Consider the following 21,892-nt stretch of genomic DNA (forward strand, 5'->3'; position numbering starts at 1 on the left):
ACACTTTGGCCACCATTGAGTATAACTTTGGCATTTGATATTTTTCCACCAGGAAAACCAAATGCTTTGATGCCCATACCTGCCAAATGCAGAATGCAGTAAGGATTTTGAAAGCATCATCACAAAGAAGACACAATAGGGTAGGGGAATAAACAAGCACATGACACAACCATAATAACCAAATACATTAAAAACCAAGCCACAGACCAAAACTTCAAAGCAATAACCAAAATAATTGTTTTTAGATATTATCTCCACAAATAAATGCAGAGGCAGCTCCAGCATGTATTCACTAAACTTATTTACCTTTTTAGTATCTAGAAAATATATCCACAACTGAAGTTTTTCAATTCCCTGGCCGAGAATAGCAAATGAACAGCTTCTTAGCCACATTTATGATGATGTTTTCAATATACTTCAACATTTTGAAGAGGAAATTTAGTACCAAATTTGATGAATGTCTTTGTTACAGCCCTTACATTCAAGGTGTACAGCCGGAGACATGGGACTGCCAGCAGGGGAACGAACCAGGAAGAAATTGTGGGGTTGGCTGAGATTTTTGAAGATTCCAAATAACGGGGGAAAAGACACGTGAGATGCATGGAATGGAGGCTGGAGAAATTAGTTAGAGGGTTGATATAAAAAGGGGGCAAAGGAAAAAGATATCAAAAAAATGGTGTGGGCAGCGTTTGGCTAAGGGAGGTCCGAGCTCGTCAAACTGCAGGATAGTCATTTTGCAAATGCACTCTGTGTGCTTGTGTGTGTTGCTGGGTTGTGAGCGTTGGTTGGCTGAGGTGCTAACAGTCTTCAAGAAGTGTATTATGCTCAACGTATATGGGTCCTTCCATTATAAACAAAATAACAAAAGCGTATAAAACTTCCCAATAGCTGACATGCTATAAAAGCTAAACACTGAGACAACAAAACAATCATACAAAGGCTCAACCAGCAGCTATAACTCAGCACATAAAACTTAAAATTTTCTAACAATATGGGGATTCTCTTCAATATTGCCTGCCTATTCAATAAAATCCCACAATAAACAATGTAACCTAAGTGAAATAGGATATATTGAAATATGAGAAAATTAACCTGAACCCTCAAATTTTATTCATTTATACCGAAGTAAAATTAAATCGTTATTAAAACATAACTGAAATCTTCACCTTACCACTTGAGTGTAGTCATCGTCAAACCTGCAAAAGGCCAAGAAATGAATAATTATATTAATGAAAGACAATTCTTCCTGTGTTTTGTTTTCCAAAAAATTGATGCAAAAATTCTGTTTGCAATTTTCAATTTATGGTGAGTAATTTTCAATTGATTTTTTAGGTCATGACACAAACCAATTTCTTGTCTAAGTCAATGTCTAGTTCGGATTTGAAAACATTGATAATCTCACAAGAAAAATTACAATATCAATTTGGTTCATGAATTTACCCATAAATACTAGTTTATAGTTTGTTTCCCAAGCAAATAATTAGGAAACAGAACTGTATGTTGTTCCTCATTAACCTGTAACAACAACTTGCTAGGCAAAACAAAAGCTGCAACAGAAACACTAAAAAAATGTTGTAGATAATAAACACTACAGTATCCTAAACTACTCCCAAACTCCCTAATGTGCCGCTGCCTCATCGAAGCTAATTCAACCTTTTTGACTTCCTCGCCAAGATCCGTAACTTGAAAATCCCTCAGCTGCCTTGCAGTTATTCAATATGTATTTCATTCTTCCATGATTATCCATGGGATTTGATTTGGAACTAGTTGTGTATACTATGTATCAGTTCTACTTATTTAGGCCTCTGTATGAAGGAGAAAAGAATCAAGTTACAGTCAAGTCATAATTCTGTGTTTGTCTTGTTGCCTCTTGGTGAAGTCCTGCAGACTCTTATCAACATCATCTTCTTGACTGCCACTGCCAGAATTGGAGTCTTCTCTTGTGAGGTATTTATCAACCTGTGCGGCAGCTTGGCGACCCTCTGAGATCGCCCAAACCACAAGGGACTGGCCTCGCCGGCAATCCCCAGCTGCAAAGACGCCTTCCACACTGGTTGCAAAGTGGTCATAATCTGCCTTGAAATTTGACCGATTGTCTCGCTCCAGTCCTAGCTTCTCTGCTACAGTCTGGAAGAAAAGATATCAAACAAGATGAGATGTAAAATTCTGACTGGCTCAACTTAGCAATGTTCAAGTTCAATCAAGGAAAAGCTATAATAAAATAATGACCGGCTCAGGACCGAGGAAACCCATGGCTAATAGAACTAGGTCAGCCCCAATTATTTCTTCGGAGCCTTCAACCTTCTTATACTGAAACTTCCCGCTAGCATCCTTCTCCCAATGGACACAAACCACCTCAATCCCTTTCACAACTCCATTTTCGTCTCCCACAAATCGTTTAGTCAATACCTCATAGGATCTTGGGTCTTTGCCAAACTTGGCAGCAGCTTCCTGATGGCCATAGTCGACACGGAAGATTCGAGGCCACTGCAAAAGCAAAATAGAGAGGAATAAATAACATAAGACACCAAAACAAATAGATGCATGCATAGGCTACAACACTGCAGGAAAACCAGTACCTGTGGCCAAGGGTTGCCTGGAGCCCTAGTTTTTGGTGGCTGAGGTTGAAGCTCAAGATTAACAATGCTTTTACAACCATGTCGGATAGATGTCCCTATGCAGTCTGTACCAGTGTCACCGCCACCAATGACGACTACTTTCTTGCCCTTAGCAGAGATATAATTCCCATCCTGAAGATTGCTATCAAGCAAGCTCTTGGTGTTTGCATGAAGGAACTCCATGGCAAAATGGATGCCTGACAACTCACTTCCAGGTACAGGAAGGTCCCTGCATGAGGTTGAACTCTGAGAAATTAAACACGTTCACTTTTTTTTATTGATATAATCATTTGGTTGAGCAGTTATGTTGTGATTGACAAATAATTTAAACTTCCTACTCCCAGTGACACCTACCTTGGTTTTGTGGCACCTACTGCCAAAACAATAGCACCATTCTCCTCTCGAAGCCGATCAAGAGAAAACAAAGGATCAACTCCAACATTAGCATTGACAACAAAATTAACGCCTTCTTCAGCCATGAGGTTAACCCGCCGTTGAACCACATCAACTTTGTCAGTTTTCATGTTGGGAACCCCGTACACCATAAGCCCTTCAATTCGATCAAAACGCTCATAGACAGTTACCAAATGACCCATTCGGTTTAGCTGATCAGCAGCAGCCAAACCAGATGGTCCACTTCCAATGATAGCGGCCCTTCTCCTGTAACAATAAACAAGATAACAACGCTCAACAGATGCACAACATTGAACATAAAACCACTTAAAGTTGAGACAACTGAGTTGGTAAAATTCAATAAGATATGGCCAATTTGCTTGATTTCCTTGCTCCAGGAAATAATGTTGCCAATAATGAAGAACGAAAATGCCTTGATTAAGAAAAAAAGAAAAGGCATACCCAGTTCTCCTCGGGGGAGGCCGTGGCACAATCCAACCCTCCTCGAATGCCTTGTCTATGACGGTGCACTCAATATTTTTTATAGATACAGGATTCTCAATAATGCCAAGCACACAAGAACCTTCACAAGGAGCAGGACACACACGACCAGTGAACTCTGGAAAGTTATTTGTCTCGAGGAGTCGATCTAGTGCTTCACGCCACCTATTTTGGTACACTAACTCATTAAATTCTGGTATTTTGTTCCCAAGTGGACAACCAGAGTGCTCCTACATTTTTGGAAGATGAACTTTAGTTGAGGTGAAATTTCAAATTCAAAGAACAAGCAAAACTATTTAAAATCATACCTGATGGCAGAAAGGGGTACCACAATCCATACAACGGGCAGATTGAGTTTTTAAAAGTGGGCCGGGAGTTGATTCCTCCACAACTTCCTTCCAATCATTCATCCGAACATTAGGATCCCTGAATTGAACGCCCTCACGCTCATAAGCAATAAAACCTCGATGTTTAACAGCATCAGCGACCCGACTAGGCCTTTTGGTTTCTTCAGCTTGATCAACCTTCTGTGTATTTCAACATCCACATTAGTCCAAACAGATTAAGCAGCACAAAACAACAGTAAGCAAATGTAAAAATATACATCATACTCCCCAACTATCAAGCATAAGTAGACTACTTCTGACCACATAGGGTTTGTTCTATTTAATGTTAATTTGTCATAGATGTATCAACTCCCAAAAGGTATAAGCCACAATGATTAGTATAACAGCGTTACTGCTATAAAATCTGTAGTTTAAATGATACATTAACCATATACATAAGTGAGTCTGAGGGTAAATTCCTACTGATCACAAGTTTTTCGTGATAAAAAAGAGGGGGAATATAGTGTGATGGCCAAATTTTAAAGTGGTGAAGTGACGTGGGAAAGTTTAGAGAAAGACTGATGAATTAAGATTTACCTCACTGGATTTCTCATTCACAGGTTTAGCAGCCAACTTCTTGAGCTCTTCAAAAGCATCTTTTCCCATTAATTCTGCTTCGTCTTGTTCTTTGGCTTTTTTGTCAGCACGCTCCATTGCCGCTTTTGAGGCGGCTTCTTCTTTCATGTTTGCAAGAACACGTTTGTAATCCCTAGGGATGACCTTTATAAATCTAGGCAATAGATTCTCAAAGTCGGCAAGAACTTCTTTAGCCAACTGGCTGTTTGTGTATCGTTGATGTTGCTGTATCAATATTCTTAGAGACATAATATCCCCTTCCTCTTCGACCATATCAAGATCTACCAGCTCAAAATTGCATCTAGAATGAAATTTGTCATCCACATCAAGAACATAAGCAATACCCCACTCATACCAGCCGCAAAATTCCTTCCCGTTCTCCCAAGCACGACAACTGTCCCGCCAGTCATGTATTCACATCCATGATCACCAACACCTTCTACAACAGCTTTTGCTCCTGAGTTACGGACACAGAATCTTTCCGCCGCCATTCCATTGAAATACGCCTCCCCACTAGTGGCCCCATAAAGAGCCACATTTCCAATGATAACATTTTCTTTTGGATCAAAACGACTTCCCATTGGTGGATAAACTACAATCTTGCCTCCAGACAATCCTTTACCAACATAATCATTGCTGTCACCTTCAAGCTCCAACAAGATGCCAGGACAGAGGAAAGCTCCAAGGCTTTTCCCTCCACTTCCACTAAATTTGATGTGAATGGTATCTGCAGGAAGCCCTGCCAAGTGGTAACGCTTAGTCACTTCATGGCTAAGCATTGTTCCAACAGCACGATTCTCATTGCAGATTGGTGTTTCAATGTATACAGGAAGGCCTTTCTCTAAAGCAGGCTTTGACAAAGCAATGAACTTCTGGTCCAAAACCATGTCCAAGGCATGATCTTGCTTTTGGACACAGTACTGGGCAGCTTCAGGCCGAATGTCGGCAGCTGGTCTAAGTAACAGGGATAGATCAATATTCTCAAGCTTCTCATTGGCCATTGCAACTTCTTTATCAACCTCAAGCTTATCTGAACGACCAACCATCTCATTCAATGTCCGAAAACCAAGGTTAGCCATAATCTCCCTGACCTCCTCAGCAAGCATAAAGAAGAAATTAATTAAATGCTCAGGTTCTCCAGCAAACTTTTCTCGTAAAACAGGATCTTGGGTAGCAATGCCAACAGGACAAGTATTCTTATGGCACTTCCGCATCATGATGCAGCCAAGTGTAATGAGAGGTGTAGTGCCGAAGCCAAACTCTTCTGCCCCAAGAAGCGCAGCAATGGCCACATCCCTGCCAGTTTTTAGTGGACCATCTGTTTGAAGAACTGTTCGGCCACGGAGATTATTAGCAACCAAAGTTTGATGGGCCTCAGCCAAACCAAGTTCCCATGGGAGGCCAGCATTTTTAATGCTAGTCCATCGAGAAGCCCCTGTACCACCATCATGACCTGAGATCAAAACATGGTCAGCATGCCCCTTCACAGCACCACTTGCGAGTACTCCAACACCAGCTTCAGATAATAACTTCACACTAATTCGGGCCCCTGGATTGGCACTCTACCGAACAGAAAAAATAAGTCAAGTAGGCTGGAAAACCCAATTAGAAATACTGAAACAAAAAATTAACATAGCACAGATAAAATAAGAACAGCTTCCTGAACTCACAACAGCAAGACATAACTGTTAGATTTGAAGCAGACTGAAAACATACCTTACTGAATTTTGAATATGCAAGATTTCAGCAAGTTTCCAGAAAGCTGGGCAGCAAGGTTACAGCAAGCTTCAGAAAAACAGGGGAGCAAGTTTTAGCTTAAAGATGAAAGAAAGAGAGCTGAAGAAAGATAAATTTTCGGAAGTTGTATTTGCTTCATTAATTAAGGATACTTATACAAGAAGACAAGTACAAACAAGCCATGCTTTATATACAAAAGTTCCTTAGTTTAAGGTAAGCCACACATCTTATTTACTCCAACTAAAGTGACTTAATCAAATACAAAATGCTTAACCAAAAAACAGTAAGCAAGTTACAACTTCACTATTCTAGTTTGCTAACACTCCTCCTTAGAAATTGAAGTTGTTACACCAAGCAAGTGTCTCAATTTTTCAAATTGAGATTTAGGAAGAGGCTTGGTTAGAATATCAGCAACTTGATCAGTGGAGTTGCAGTGCTTTAAAGTTATTTCTCCTGATTTTTCAGCCTCCTGGATTGAATGAAACTTTACACTTATATGCTTGGTTCTTCCATGTTGAATGGGATTCTTAGCTATTGAGATGGCTGATTTATTGTCAACATAAATAGTAACACTCTTGGAGAAATGGCAGTCCAAATCTGTGAGCAGCTTCTTCAACCAAACAGCTTGGTTTGCTGCATTAGCAGCAGCTATATACTCTGATTCAGCTGTGGATTGAGCAACAACCTCCTGTTTTCTTGAATTCCGGCAAAACATAGCTCCTCCAAAGCAGAAGCAATATCCAGAGGTGCTTTTATAATCATCTTGGCATCCTGCCCAGTCACTATCTGAAAACCCTATCAGCTCATCCTTTTGTTGACAAGAGAACCACAAGCCATAGTCATAGGTGCCTTTGACATACCTTAAAATTCTTTTGGCAATTGACCAGTGGAAGATGCTTGGTTCTTGCATAAATCTGGAAAGTAAAGAGGTGGCAAATATTAAATCAGGTCTGCTAGAGCACAAGTAAAGTAAACATCCCACTAATCTTCTATATTGAGTGGCATCTACTTTTTCAGCTCCATCATTTTTCATAGGCTTTATATTGACAGCAAGTGGAGTGGAAGCTGACTTGCAATTTGTCATATGGAACCTGCTCAATAAGTCTTTGGCATATCTTTCTTGCGAAATGAAAATTCTAGCAGGAAGTTGGAGAATTTCCAAGCCAAGAAAGTACTTCATCAGGCCAAGATCAGACATCTCAAATTCCTTTTCCATGCTGAGTTTGAATTCTAACAATTGAGCAACATCTCCTCCTGTCACCAATAAGTCATCAACATACAAGGATACAATGAGTTTAACTTCATCATTTTGTCTCTTGATGTACAAGGTAGGTTCACTTTGATTGCATACAAATCCTAGGCTTAGTAAGTGACCATGTATTCTACTATACCAAGTCTTATGAGCTTGCTTAAGCCCATAAAGAGCCTTGTGTAACCTATAAACACATTCTTCCTTTCCTGGAATTACAAAGCCTTCAGGTTGATGAACATAAATTTCCTCATCCAGAATTTCATTCAAGAAGGCTGATTTGACATCAAAATGATGTATTTTCCAGCCTGCTTTAGCTGATAAGGCTATTAAAAGCCTAATTGTGTCATACCTTGCTACAGGAGCAAAGGTTTCAGAGAAATCAGTCCCAGGTTGCTGCATATACCCTTTAACCACCAATCTGGCCTTGAGTTTGTTGACTGAACCATCAGGTTTCAGTTTTGTTCTGAAAATCCATTTAACTCCAATTGGTTTGTGGCCTGCAGGTTTTTCCACTAAGCTCCAGGTTCCATTTTTTGTGATCATATTCAATTCCTCCTTCATGGCATTTAACCATTCATTATTTGAGGATGCTTCTTCAAAGTTCTATGGTTCTTTCAGAACTAAATTACACCTCCTATAAATGTCATCAAGTGACCTCATTCTTGAAGCAGAAACTATCTCATCATTGTTACTTTCATGCAACAAACTTTCAGCCTTGGAAACTGATTCTGAAGAAGTTATGGGCTGAGAATGGTCATCTAAATTATTTTCCCAGCTCCAAGACTTTGCTTCATCAAATTTAACATTTCTACTAACCACAACACTTGAAGTTTGAGGAAGGAATATTCTATACCCTTTTGAGATAGAACTATAGCCAATAAAAATTCCAATGTCAGCCTTGGAATCCAGCTTTGATCTTTTCTCTTGTGGAACAAGGACATAGCAGATACAACCAAAGGTTTTTAGATGATCCACTGATGTTTTTCTTCCATGCCATTTTTCAAAAGGAGTAGCATTATCTAATGCTCTGGAAAGCAGCATATTCAGTAGATATATGGCTGTATTGGCAACTTCTGCCCAAAACCTTTTTGGCAGACTTTTTCCAAATAACAAGCATCTTGTCATTTCCATTATTGATCTATTCTTCCTTTCACTAACCCCATTTTGTTGAGGGGTATAAGGAGTGGTAAGTTGATGGATAATTCCTTCATTTCTACAGTAATCAGCAAATGCATGAAAGATATACTCACCTCCATTGTCAGTTCTCAGAATTTTGATTTTGGTTATTGATTGTTTTTCCACTTCCAATTTGAATATTTTGGAAGTGTCTAGGACTTCACTTTTTAGCTTGAGAAAGTAACCCCAACAATATCTAGTTAGGTCATCAATGAAGATTAGCATGTATTTGCTTTCATTCAATGATAAGGTATCCATAGGACCACACAAGTCAGAATGTAGCAGCTGAAGTTTTTCATTTGCTCTCCAACTACTTTTTGTAAAAGGCAGCCTAGCTTGCTTCCCAAATTGACATACTTCACACAACTCTTTGGGGTCAATTATGGCAGGTAAATTCAGAACTAGTTCATCATCATGCATGTTTTTCAAAGCAAAAAATTGAAGTGTCCTAGTCTATTGTGCCACAATTTTGATTCATCAACAACTGTGTTTGCTGAATTAGCTTCTGGAAGTGGCCATTTAACAGCAAAATTATTGTCTTTCATACCCACTGACATGACCTCAAGACCATTCTTATCAAATATAAAACATGTATTATTCTCAAAGTTGAGAGAATATCCATTTTGCATCATTTGACCAACACTCAGCAAATTGTGACTTATATTTGGAACATAAAGTACATCATGTATGAGTTTGGTACCTTTTGGTGTCTTGACTAGGACTGATCCTTTGCCTTTGACCTCCAGCAAATCTCCATTTCCTATTCTGACTTTGGAGCAGAAAGCAGAGTCAAGATTGGTGAAAAGTGAAGCATCATGTGTCATATGGCTTGAACAGCCACTGTCAATCAACCAGGCTGTAGGTGCTTGATTCTTTTGTAAAACATGACATGAAGCCACAAACAAACTTTCATTTGAGACTTCTTGATTTTCAGCAATTTGAGCTTGTTAAGTATTTTGACCTTGGCTTGATGGCTTGTTTCTACACACTTTATCAATGTGTCCTTGCTGATTACACAGCCTGCATCTTACATTTGGCCTAAACCAGCAATTGTTAGGAGAATGACCTTTTCTTTTACAGTGAGGGCACAAAATAAGCTTTCCTTTTTTCTCACTTTGTGACTTGTTCTTATCTCTTTTTTCATCTCTTCTGCCAAAAAATTGTTTCTTGTTGCCATAATCAGTCCAGTTTTTATCTTGAACTCTCATACTCAAGGCTTGCTCAGTTGAATCTTCTTGCCTTAATGCCCTTCTTTGGTCTTGAGCTTTCAAGGCATTCAACACCTCAGATAAGGTGAGTTCAGAGAAGTCTTTGGAGTCTTCCAGTGAAGAGATCTTAGCTTCATATCTCTCTGGAACAGTGACAAGTATTTTTTCCACAACCCTTTGATCAGAAAGGGTCTCTCCCATTAGCCTGATTTGATTCACCACTTTGAGCACTCGGTCAGCATATTCTTTAACAGTTTCAGCTTCCTTCATCTTCAGCACTTCAAACTCTCTCCTTAGGTTCAAGACATTCATTTGTCTTGACCTCTCATTTCCTAAGGAGTCTTCCTTCAACCTGTCACAAGCTTCTTTGGCTGTTTCACATGAAACAATTTTTGTGAAAACAACATCAGTTACTGCTTGATGGATCATAGACAAGAATCTAGGACTCTTGGTCATCTCTTCTTCATGCATTCTGATTTGGTTCAAAGTTGGATTTGGCCCCAAAGGAGAACGTTGTTTCTCCTCCTCAACATACTGCCACAATCATAAACCTCTCAAGAATGCCTTCATTTTTACTGCCCATATGTGATAATTCTCACCATTGTATATTGGTGGTGACATAGAAGAAGACATGGATGCCATGGAGCAATAACTAAGTAAATGGTTTTAAGACTGGTTTTTTTTTTTTTTTTCGGACAAGTTCATACACCCCTTAAGATCTAAAAGCTCTGATACCATGTTAGATTTGAAGCAGACTGAAAACATACCTTACTGAATTTTGAATATGCAAGATTTCAACAAGTTTCCAGAAAGCTGGGCAGCAAGGTTACAACAAGCTTCAGAAAAACATGGGAGCAAGTTTTAGCTTAAAGATGAAAGAAAGAGAGCTGAAGAAAGATAAATTTTTGGATGTTGTATTTGCTTCATTAATTAAGGATACTTATACAAGAAGACAAGTACAAACAAGCCATGCTTTATATACAAAAGTTCCTTAGTTTAAGGTAAGCCACACATCTTACTTACTCCAACTAAAGTGACTTAATCAAATACAAAATGCTTAACCAAAAAACAGTAAGCAAGTTACAACTTCACTATTCTAGTTTGCTAACAATAACTGTATAATAAAAAAAATAGAAGTGCATGACACATCATGTGCATGTACCTTAAGATCAAGGATCAATTGAGAAAGGTCTTCAATTGAATATATATCATGATAGGGTGGGGGGCTAATAAGTCCAACTCCAGCAGTAGAATTTCTGGCAGGAAGCTCACCTCCTTCGCCGAGCTTGGCCCCCTGTTCAACAAGGCAGAGCTTACTTAAAGTAAAATACTTCGCAGAGAATAAAATAATTTAGTTATATTTAACCTCACCAAATCAAAATGTAGGTATCATTAAAGATGCAAAAACACCCAGGTTCCTGAGGTGCTTTTGCAGAGACAGCATCATCTACCATGAACATAAAACCATGAACAAGAGGATCCTCTGCTCCTAAAGGAATACGAGGGCTAACTAGGAATAGATGGCATCAACAACATAACTATAGCCTAACGGTATCTTAAATATCAAAGGTTATATCATTAAGCATTTACCTGGGCTAGTTTTATTTGTATTTCATCAGCATTTGTAAGGTAATAACTTGACACTCCAAATCTCCCACTTGCAACTTGCTTGATGGCACTCCTTTTTGGATTCATTGAACCATCAGGAAGAGACTCCATACGAGATGGTTGCTCACCTCCCTCACCTAAAGCAGAAATTAATAAATGCTATTACATAAACATAACATGGACAAACTCCTAAAAGAACAGTTAAAAAACATAAGTAAAGACTGGAGAGCGGAACTCTTTATCCGAAAAAGCACTAAGCCAACAATTTCTTAGATTAGTTTGGTAACCTTGACTTCAGAAACATGTCACGTATTTTGACCAAAATGTTCCTTTAAAAATCAAAGCTTTGACATACGAAAGTCGTGATATTTAGTATAAACTATGTTCGGCAAGAAAAAAGGTGGCTTTGATGAAAGTAATAACAAAACCTTCACCAAACATTTATATGGCACCACTGTAATTGAAGTAAGACCAGGACATGATATAGCAAAACATACCTGTGTTTGATTTCCCACCAATTTTATTCATGGCAACAGCCAGTGTTGTGTGTGCCTCCAATGATATTGATCCGTAACTCATTGCCCCAGTACAAAACCGTTTCACAATCTCACTTGCCGGTTCCACTTCCTCCAGGGAAACTTTCACCTCTGCCTCCGTAAACTTCAAAAGACCACGTAAATTGCAGTTTTTGTTCAACTCCTGAATGCGCTTGGAGTATTCCTTATATGCAGCAACACTATCACCCCTGACAGCTTCTTGCAGCTTTGCTATAGCAAGAGGATCATTCAAGTGAATCTCGCCATTTTTCCTCCAATGAAATCCCCAGGATTGGGCAGTGCTACAGCTTCTGCGCTTCCAGGAGGAAACACCCGGGTAGGAAATGCCAACTCATGCAAATGAAGCGCATCATGGGCAAGCATCTCAAATTTTGCTCCCTCTACCCTGCTTGGTGTTCCAGCAAAGCACTTCTCGACCACTTCTGATGAAAGGCCTAAAACTTCAAAAATTTGTGCTCCCTTATATGAGGCTAAAGTTGACATCCCCATTTTGGCAAGAACTTTCATTATTCCAGAGTTGCTTGCTTCAAAATAGTTCTTGAACAGCTCCTCCTTTGAATGTAACTCGCCATTAGATTTAGGTGGGATCTTGCCATCAACCTGTAATCTCCAAATTGCCTCTATGGACAAGTATGGGCAAATAGCATCTGCGCCAAATCCGACAAGCGTACAGAAATGGTGCACCTCTCCTGGTTCAGCTGATTCAACTATCAACCCTGTCCGAGTGAGCTCAAGCTTTTTTACAAGGTGATGATGGACAGCACCAACTGCCAAAAGGGAACTTACAGCAACACAGTTTGCTGAGAAAGCTACAAATTCAAAAAAGAAATGCTAATCAATACAATTTTTGGGAGAAAGATAATTGTGTGCCCAAAACTACTTTTCTTGTAATAAAATAAATACCTCTGTCTGAGAGCACTAATAATTTAGAACCCTCCTTGATTGCTTCCTGTGCCTCAGTGCAGATCCTATCCAAGGTTTCTTCCAATCCCTTCCTTCCACGGTTCTTAGAATAAGTTATGTCAATAACTTTACTTCGCCAACCTCTGTAATTCATCTTTTTAATTGCTTCCGTCTCTTCAATGGACAACAGAGGGCCTTTCAGAGATAGGCGGTGGCATTGTTCTTCTGTTGTTTCTGTCAGATCACCTTCTGGACCAATCATGCATTCCATGGAAGTGACTATTTTTTCTCTAATAGGATCAATTGGAGGATTCGTCACTTGAGCAAACATTTGCTTGAAGTACTCAAAAGTGAGTTTTTCTCTGTTAGACATAACAGCCAAGGGTGCATCGTTACCCATTGAGCCGAGAGCTTCCGTGCCAGCTTTTGCCAATGGTAGCAATAACGTCTCCAAAGCTTCAACAGTGTAACTGCAAACAGAAACCAGCGTTTGAATATTATTTAAAAATCAATATGAAATAAACAGACTTGAGTAAAATTTGTATCAAATGCAAGACAGAAATTCACATACCCAAAAGCTTTCAACGGAGCTAATAACCCATGAATGCCCCTGTTCTCCATGTTTTCATCATTATTAGATGCCTATAATTACAGTATAGATTATAACACAGTGAGCATTAGCCATTATGGAAAATAATCATGAAGTATAGAAAAATATAAATGCATCAAAGTAGAACAAGACTTACTGGCACAACTCCAGGTATTTCTGGAACGACCCTTTCTGATTCTTTAACAGACTCAACTGTTTGCTTCAGTTCAATCTTTTGCCTCTTTAGCCACTGCCCATAAGGTCTTGGCAGTGAATAATGATGCTTCAAGGCTTCATCATCCACAAGAACATGCTTCTTAAAATCCACCAGGAGCATCATTCCAGGGTTTAGTCTTCCTTTCCTGAGCACATCTTCAGGAGGAATGTCCACTACACCCACTTCACTAGCCATGATTACCCGTCCACTGTGTGTGACGTAAAACCGACCAGGGCGTAGTCCATTGCGATCCAATGTTGCTCCAAGATAATGGCCATCAGTAACTGCAAATGACATGAGCATGACTAAAAGATCATAAAGTGATATCCTCAGAAATTTTTCCGAAGAATAATTTAAGAGAATAAACAAATTACAGGTTATAAGAGCAGGTCCATCCCATGGCTCCATAAGAGCTGAGAAGTACTCGTACAAGGCCTTCCGTTCAGGATCCATGTTCTTATCATTTTGCCATGCTTCAGGAATCATCATCATTATAGCTTCAGGTAAACTTCTACCAGATCGAACAAGAAACTCAAGGACACCATCAAAAGCTCCTAAAGAATGGTTTAAAAGATTTTCAGACAAAAGCCCATTAAAACATTAAAAATCAAATAGATAGATGGTACAGTGCCTATTTATTCATATCTCCATTACTTTTCATGGACAATATCAAAGGGGAAACACCCAGGTAGCACGGAAACAGAAACGTGGAAACGTGGAAACGGAAACATGGAAACGTATTTTCTTAAAAAAGTAGGAAACGGAAACGTGGAAAAACGTGTAAATATAAAAAATATAGGGCTTTTTTTATAAATATGAAATTTTTATAAAAAATACAATAACCTATATTTTAATTAAAAAAATACAAGAATTGATTTTTTTCAACCAATTTAAAATAACATATAACAAAATAATTTTGTACCAAAAATAAATTATAAATTCAAGTTCTTGAAACATATATGTATAAATTAAATCAACACTTATATATTCATCTTCTAAAATGGAAAATAAACATGTATATAAATCAATATATTTTATCACAATGTAAATAAATCAACCTACAAACTCAATATTATTTCATCAAAATAATAATTTCCAAGGGTCAATATCAAAGTCATCAAATAAAATATAATAAAAAATTTAAAAAATAGTAAAATATTTATTGTATTTTCTCTATTTGATCATTCTCCTTATCCATTATGTCATTTGCATCTTCATCGAAAAAAACAGACTCCAATTCTGGTTCATCTAATGATAGGTTGGCTAATTGAAGAACTCCCACATCTTCCATACTCCCAAAGTCATCTCCACCTACATCCCACATCTTCTCCTTACCATCATAATACTTAGAGTTAACCCTTGACAATAAACGAAGATTGTTATGAACAAAAACCAAATCTTCTGCACGTTTTAGAATTAATTTATTCCTTCTAATTGAATGAATGAAAGAATAAGTACTCCAATTTCTTTCACAACAAGAGGAGGAACTAGGTTGTCCAAGTACTCTGAACGCTAACTTTTGAAGCAATGGAGCATTTGAACCAAAACACGCCCACCACTTCATCGGTTCTGTATTAAATCTAGCACCAATTGAATCAGGATCTTCAAACGGTCCACTTTTGAGATAGAAGTTAGTATACTCATCCAATGCTTTAAAACGCTCATCTTCAGAAAAGATCCTTCTAAAACATTTGTTCCTCTCAATAGATACTTCCCCATCCATATGAGGAGGCACTCTACCTTCACCTTCTTCAAGTCATTGTTCACTATAAAACCTTCACAAATAATAAATATATCAAATAGTTAACAAATTAATACCCAATTTAATAAATAAATATATCAAATAAGTATGAAAGAAATATATAATTCAATTAAATATTTACCTTGGATTCAATGAATGAGCTAGACAATGGAGTGGAGTATTACTTTTTGCCCAACGATCATAAAGAATACTATAGATCACTGAATAGAAAGGAGAATCTTGGGTAGAAAACTTTCCTTCATGTTCATAAATAACTGATTTAACTTTTTCAATCATAGAATCTCAATTCTCATAAATCAAATGAAGACATGACTTATTTGTATCACACATTCGAATCATATCATAAATTGGTGCAGTAAAAGCAATAATGTAATTGACCTTCGCCCACCAATTCTCATCCAACACCTTATCACGAACAAATCTTGCTTTGCCTTGATCATCTTCTTTATATTGTCCCCATTGTTCACTTACAATCATTGATTCTAGAGCACCTTTAATTAATTTAAATCTTTTGAGCATAATAACAACAGAAGCAAAACGAGTGTCTACAACTGAAAGTAATTTCAAAGGACTAAATCGATTAAACATAGCCAATCGCATTGAATGGTTCATTATGAAGTTTTTAATTACCAGAACATCACCATAAACATCAGTTATCCAATGACATTCATCATATGTCTCTTGATTAGATTCCACATTTTTAGCTGCACATATATTTTTCAAAGCTAGATTCAAAGTATGCACAACACATGGAGTCCAATAAATATGTGGAAACATACCTTCAATGATTTCCCCAGCACCTTTACAATTTTTAGCATTATCAGTTATTACTTGAACTACTTTTTGATGACCAACCTCATCAATTATCTCCTTCAATAAATTAGCAATGAAATATTTATCTTTAACTTCACCTGCACAATTAACAGCTTTAATAAACATCGGGTCTGATTCACAAACTACCATGAAGTTAATTAAAGGTCTCCTTTGTGGGTCACTTCATCCATCACTAACAATACTAACCCCTTTTTCCATCCAAGTGCTTTTAATAGGTTCCAATAACCTTTCCACATTTGTTTTCTCTTGCTGAAGTAGTGTAGTTCTTAATTTATTGTACCCAGGAGACACATAACCACCCAATGAATGATTAGCTGCAAATGAAAATGCACTAATATAGTTTGGATTTCTAGCAAAATTAAAAGGGAGACCACCAGTGTAAAACATTCTAGCAATTTTCTCATCTAATTGAGTTCTAGTTTGTATGTCAAAAGATTTAGCAATAGGAAAATCATCAATTTTTCTCTTCTTTAAAAAAAGATTTGACCCACTCGGTAACGGTAAGGATAAAGACAATGATTGATTTACATTAGTAGTACTACTAGGCAATGACACTTCCTTAGGTTGAGAATTATAAACCTTATTGGTAGCTTCATCATCTAATTTTCTCATTTCTACTAAATCTTCAAATTTCACTTTAGAACAAGCACCGATTCCTTTCCCTGTAATTTTTAATAGGTGAGCTTTAACTCTAGTATAAGTCCCTTGCCTTTCTTTCTAACAAAAATTACAAACCCATTTGCATGTACCCCCTGATTCTCCAAGTTTCTCAATTTTTGTGACATATTTCCACAATGGATTTTGGTCTTCATCATTATTCTTTTTTGCAGAACCCACACTACTACTACTACTTTTAGAATTTGAATTTTCCTTACCAGTAGCAGAATCCATTAATGATTAACTCAAATTCAGTATCACCAACAATTTGTTAGAATTTATCAAAAAAATCAACCAAATCACATAAATCACCGACTATTCTTCTTGGCAGCTTACTACACAACTGAAATAAAAGCACAAATTGGAAACATAAATAAATCAATTTAATTATAGGAAAACTTTTATCTATAAATAATATTCAAATTAAACAAAAATAACTAAATTACAAACTATAAAATTATTCGATTAAATTATATAAAATCAAATATTCAATAATTATTAATAAAATAAATTATGAATTATAATTACAAATTATATTCATGATATATATATATATATATATATATATATATATATATATATATATATATATATATATATATATATATATATATATATATATTGCAAAAATTAATCAAATTGCATTGATATATATATATATATATATTAGGGGGAATAGAGCAAATAATTTAATGTTTTAAAATATATTTTATAATAAATTAGAATTCCAAGGTTGAGGTTGACACATCTGGAAGAAAGCATGCATTGACGGCAAAGGCTAATGGAGTATAATTTACTTTGAGCAAAAGGCAGGCTAGTATATATAATAATTTAATATATGTTTTATAATAAAATAAAAGTGCTGGGAAACTAACAAATCTTGGAAAGCTAACAAAATCTGGAAGACGCAGTAGAATTATAATCTTGGCCCAGAGATGCATTAAATTCAAATCTATATAAATTAATTTATATCATAAAAGGGCAAAAAAACTCTTACTTTTGTCAGAGAGATTTGTTTCTTCCAACCAGTGTTTCAGAGAAGAAGAAGACGTCTGGACAGCAAAGAAGAGAAAAAGACCCCCAGCAGAAGAAGAAGACGTCAGCAGATTGATGGCCAAGGAGATTCACAGCAAAGAAGAGAAGACGCCCATAAAAGTATTATATACAGGAAACTATTTTTGTTATTTATTTTGAAAATCTTTTTAGAATCCATTTAGGATGCACTTTCAGAATCCTGGTATGTATAGGAAACTCTTTAGGTTAAGAAACGCGTTTCCCTTTTATTTAAAATTACCGAAACGGCCCCGAAACGTTTCGTACCAGTTTCGGGCCGTTTCGGATTCGTGGAAACGCACACTGCTGTGCGTTTCCGTGCTTCTTAGGGAAACAAAACCTTCTTATTTCTAATTATTCAAAGATTTGTGTGTGAATGATCATAAGCAATTTGCCAAGTTCAGTTTCACCTGAATCAGATGAACTAGCTTTCACAATTGGCAAAAGCTTCTTCATCTCAGTCTTTGAGAGACCAAGCTCCTTACACTTCAATAGACCCTCACGTGCTTTCATCCTGTATTACATATAACATAAATTAGCAAACAAAACCTTATGTATCAATGCATTGTTCAATTTTAGTAATATCAAATTTAATCTCCAAGACTCCAACTATGTTAGTGGACGAAAATTATATGCACACACCAGTTAACACATTCACACCAGTTAACACATTCAAGAACAATCGACTAGTTTTTTTCGGTAAATACCAGTTCACATTGCCTCGTAGTGTATTAATTTCCCCATTATGGCCCAATACACGCAGAGGTTGGGCACGATCCCAGTTAGGAAATGTATTTGTAGAAAACCGTGAGTGTACCTACATAAACAACAAAAAGAACAAAGATTATTATTCACAGTTCCACCCATATCAGATAAAATGTATCGATTTATATACTTAAAATAAGTATGTATAATATTATTCTTATATTAAACACTTTATGTCAGTGAAATTATATAATTAAATGATTTATTATTTATTTTATTTTAAAATTAAAATTATTTAACCAGATAATTAAATATTATATTTAATTATATTCATTTTATTAGCATTTCAGAAAATATTAAAAAAAAGCTATTTATAAAAACTGATGTAAGCAAGGTGTTGGTTGGACTGGCAATGAGTGACGAAATGAAGCACGGACGCGGCGACCGGTCCGTGAAACAGAGGCGACCAGTTGAATATATGCGGACTATAATTATTATATATTAACTTGCCTTTATTGTAATTTTAAAGGTAATTACTTTAAAATTTTACCCGTAATTGTAATTTAGTAACACTAAAAGTTCCACGTGTCTAAGCTTCAAGGCATTGGCTTCTGTACCCTTAATGGCTCTTTTGATATTTTAGTCTAGCTATCCTTTGAGTCATCGTCAAACTCCTACAAGACATTAACAAAAATTTGACAAATCAAGCTAGGATTTTAATTAGATTGAATGTAGTCCCAAATTTAGTCAAATTTTCTAGTTGTAGGCAATGTTTTCATATGGGCATTGACTCAATTATGAGGTTTGTTTAAACTTTAATTAATCTAATCGACGATCCAACTAATAATAAAGAAAATAAACATTACAATTTATTAGTTTGAGTTCAATTTAAATCCATAATATTTAGTTCGAATATGTTCAAACTAAATAATAACATTGCTAAACAGATCGACATTAATGTCGTAAAATTGAATTGTTAACGAACCCTCAAACTTGAGTTAAAATTCTAATTTATATTCAATTTATTCAAACCAAACATGAATTTAAGTCTGGTTTGAATTTAATCAAATCTATCCTTTAAAGCAAACTAACATGTGGGTTTTCTCCATTCCATTAGGTCCATCGTAGCCCTGGCCACGGGCCGGTTTGGCCCGTGAACCGGACCGAAACCGGCCCGGATAAAACCGGATTGAACTGAAATCGAAACAAGATTTTGACGGTTCGGTTTCGGTTTATATAATTTTAAATTGTAAAACCGTCGGTTCACATCCAGTTTATGAACCGGTGGTTTACATTCTTCTAAACCGGTATTTTTTTATTTTTTTAAATTTAAAAAAAAAAAACCAACGGTTCCTCGGGTCCCCTGCATATTTTAAAATCTTTTGTAGCGGAGGTCCTCTGCATATTTTCTAAATTTCGTTTCACACCCCCCCCCCCCCCTCTTTTTTTATTTTTCCTATATATATCCATTCAATCTCTCAACCCTCCCACACTAAATCCTTCAAACTATTTCATTTACTCTCATTCTTATCCTTTCAATTCTTAATACTCTCCCAATCTTTCAATCAAATTCTCTTAAATTTAATTAAATTCTTTCTTTATTTTTTATTAATTTCAATTTCAATTTTTATTATACAATTCATAATTAATTATAGAATTTATTTCTATAATTAATTTGATTTATTATTTTTTTATTTATTTCTATAATTAATTTTATTTATTATTTTTATTATCTTTCATAAATACTCATATAATTTATTTATATAATTAAATTTATTTATTATATAAAAGTGGATAGTTCAAGAGTCAAATTACGCTAACAAGATATAAAAGTGGACTTCAATGAAGAATCGTTTGATTTAACTATGGATAGTTCGATGACGAGAAATAATAGTCAAGATAGCGGAGGTGAATGATAAGGTAACGGAGTACTGTCGGCTATTAGATATGCAAAGGTAAGAGAACTACATAGGTTTTGATTCTTCTAAACCCCAAGAAGATACGTAAGAAGCTTAATTGAAAATTTAAGTCTAAGCCTTTCTTTTAATTTTCAATTATTATAATTAATAATTTAAAAATAAAATTAAGATCATGTATTAGAATTGACGGTTCAATGTCGGTTTCGAACTGAAACCATTGGTTCCGAACCGGGGTCATGAACCGGAACCGTCGATTCTGAATCGGTTACAAACCGTCTTATTGCGGTTTCGGTTCAGGGTTCTTATTTTTTCAAACCGTGAACCAGTAGTTTCGAACCGAAACCGTCGGTTCATGAACTGTGGCTAGGACTAGTCCATCATTTTGTTGTATCTTTTCTCTAAAATTCATTTTCGCATTTAGGTTTATTGTTTTCATCAAGTGCATATTGTCATGGAACCTAGGAAATATATAATAGTGAAACAACTCAAAACATAACAAAAACATTAAAATTTTACGTTGAAAACTCAAATCAGAAAAAAAAAAACCACCGATAATAAATATAAGAATTTCACTAAAACTCATGAAAATTATTACAAGCCTTGCCTCTATGAACTCTTAGTGAGCAAACCCATATGTTTCTATGGGTCAATTCGGTTGACATATTATATTCTTTTATTTTTTTAATATTAAACTATATTTTATTTTATATTATTTTTTCACAAGTTTTGTCTTGATCTAAATAGAACTTGAAATGTTGTGGATTGTGTCAAAATTGAATTAACATCTGTCAATTGATATATCTTAAGTGATTTGTTACCATTATTATACGGTTAACTTATCTTAAATGATTAGTCTTATTATGGTATTATTGAATTACCTTAGGTGATTTGTTAATATGGTAAAATAATTATACTGATTCTTATTTTGTATTCATTTCCTATGTTGTGTTGTGTATTAACAATGTCGAATCTTGTAAATTCAAAATATAAAAAGATACAGTTTTTCATTCAGCATATCAACTCTTTTCATCCCTTAATACCCTCTGTTAGTACATGAAAGTGTTATTTTGTTGAACAAATCTTGAGCTTCATCTCTCCTTAAGCAAGTTTTGCATAAAATGATTCCTCATGATTTGGTGTAGAGACAACGATGGATTGGATTGGGCCTAATTTGGAGTAGTCTGTCGTGTCATAAGTTGTGTAGGCCCGTCTCAACACTAAGGTTTGGGCCACAACTCATA

The 21,892-nt window shown here is 36.1% G+C and overlaps 1 pseudogene; it reads right to left on the minus strand.

Annotated features, from left to right (window-relative positions):
* Window positions 1-1,510: 1,510 nt before the first annotated feature.
* Window positions 1,511-21,060, minus strand: LOC123194236 (annotated as a pseudogene).
* Window positions 21,061-21,892: the final 832 nt, after the last annotated feature.

This window comes from Mangifera indica, chromosome 13, assembly GCF_011075055.1.
Source record: "Mangifera indica cultivar Alphonso chromosome 13, CATAS_Mindica_2.1, whole genome shotgun sequence".
Lineage (NCBI taxonomy): Eukaryota > Viridiplantae > Streptophyta > Magnoliopsida > Sapindales > Anacardiaceae > Mangifera > Mangifera indica.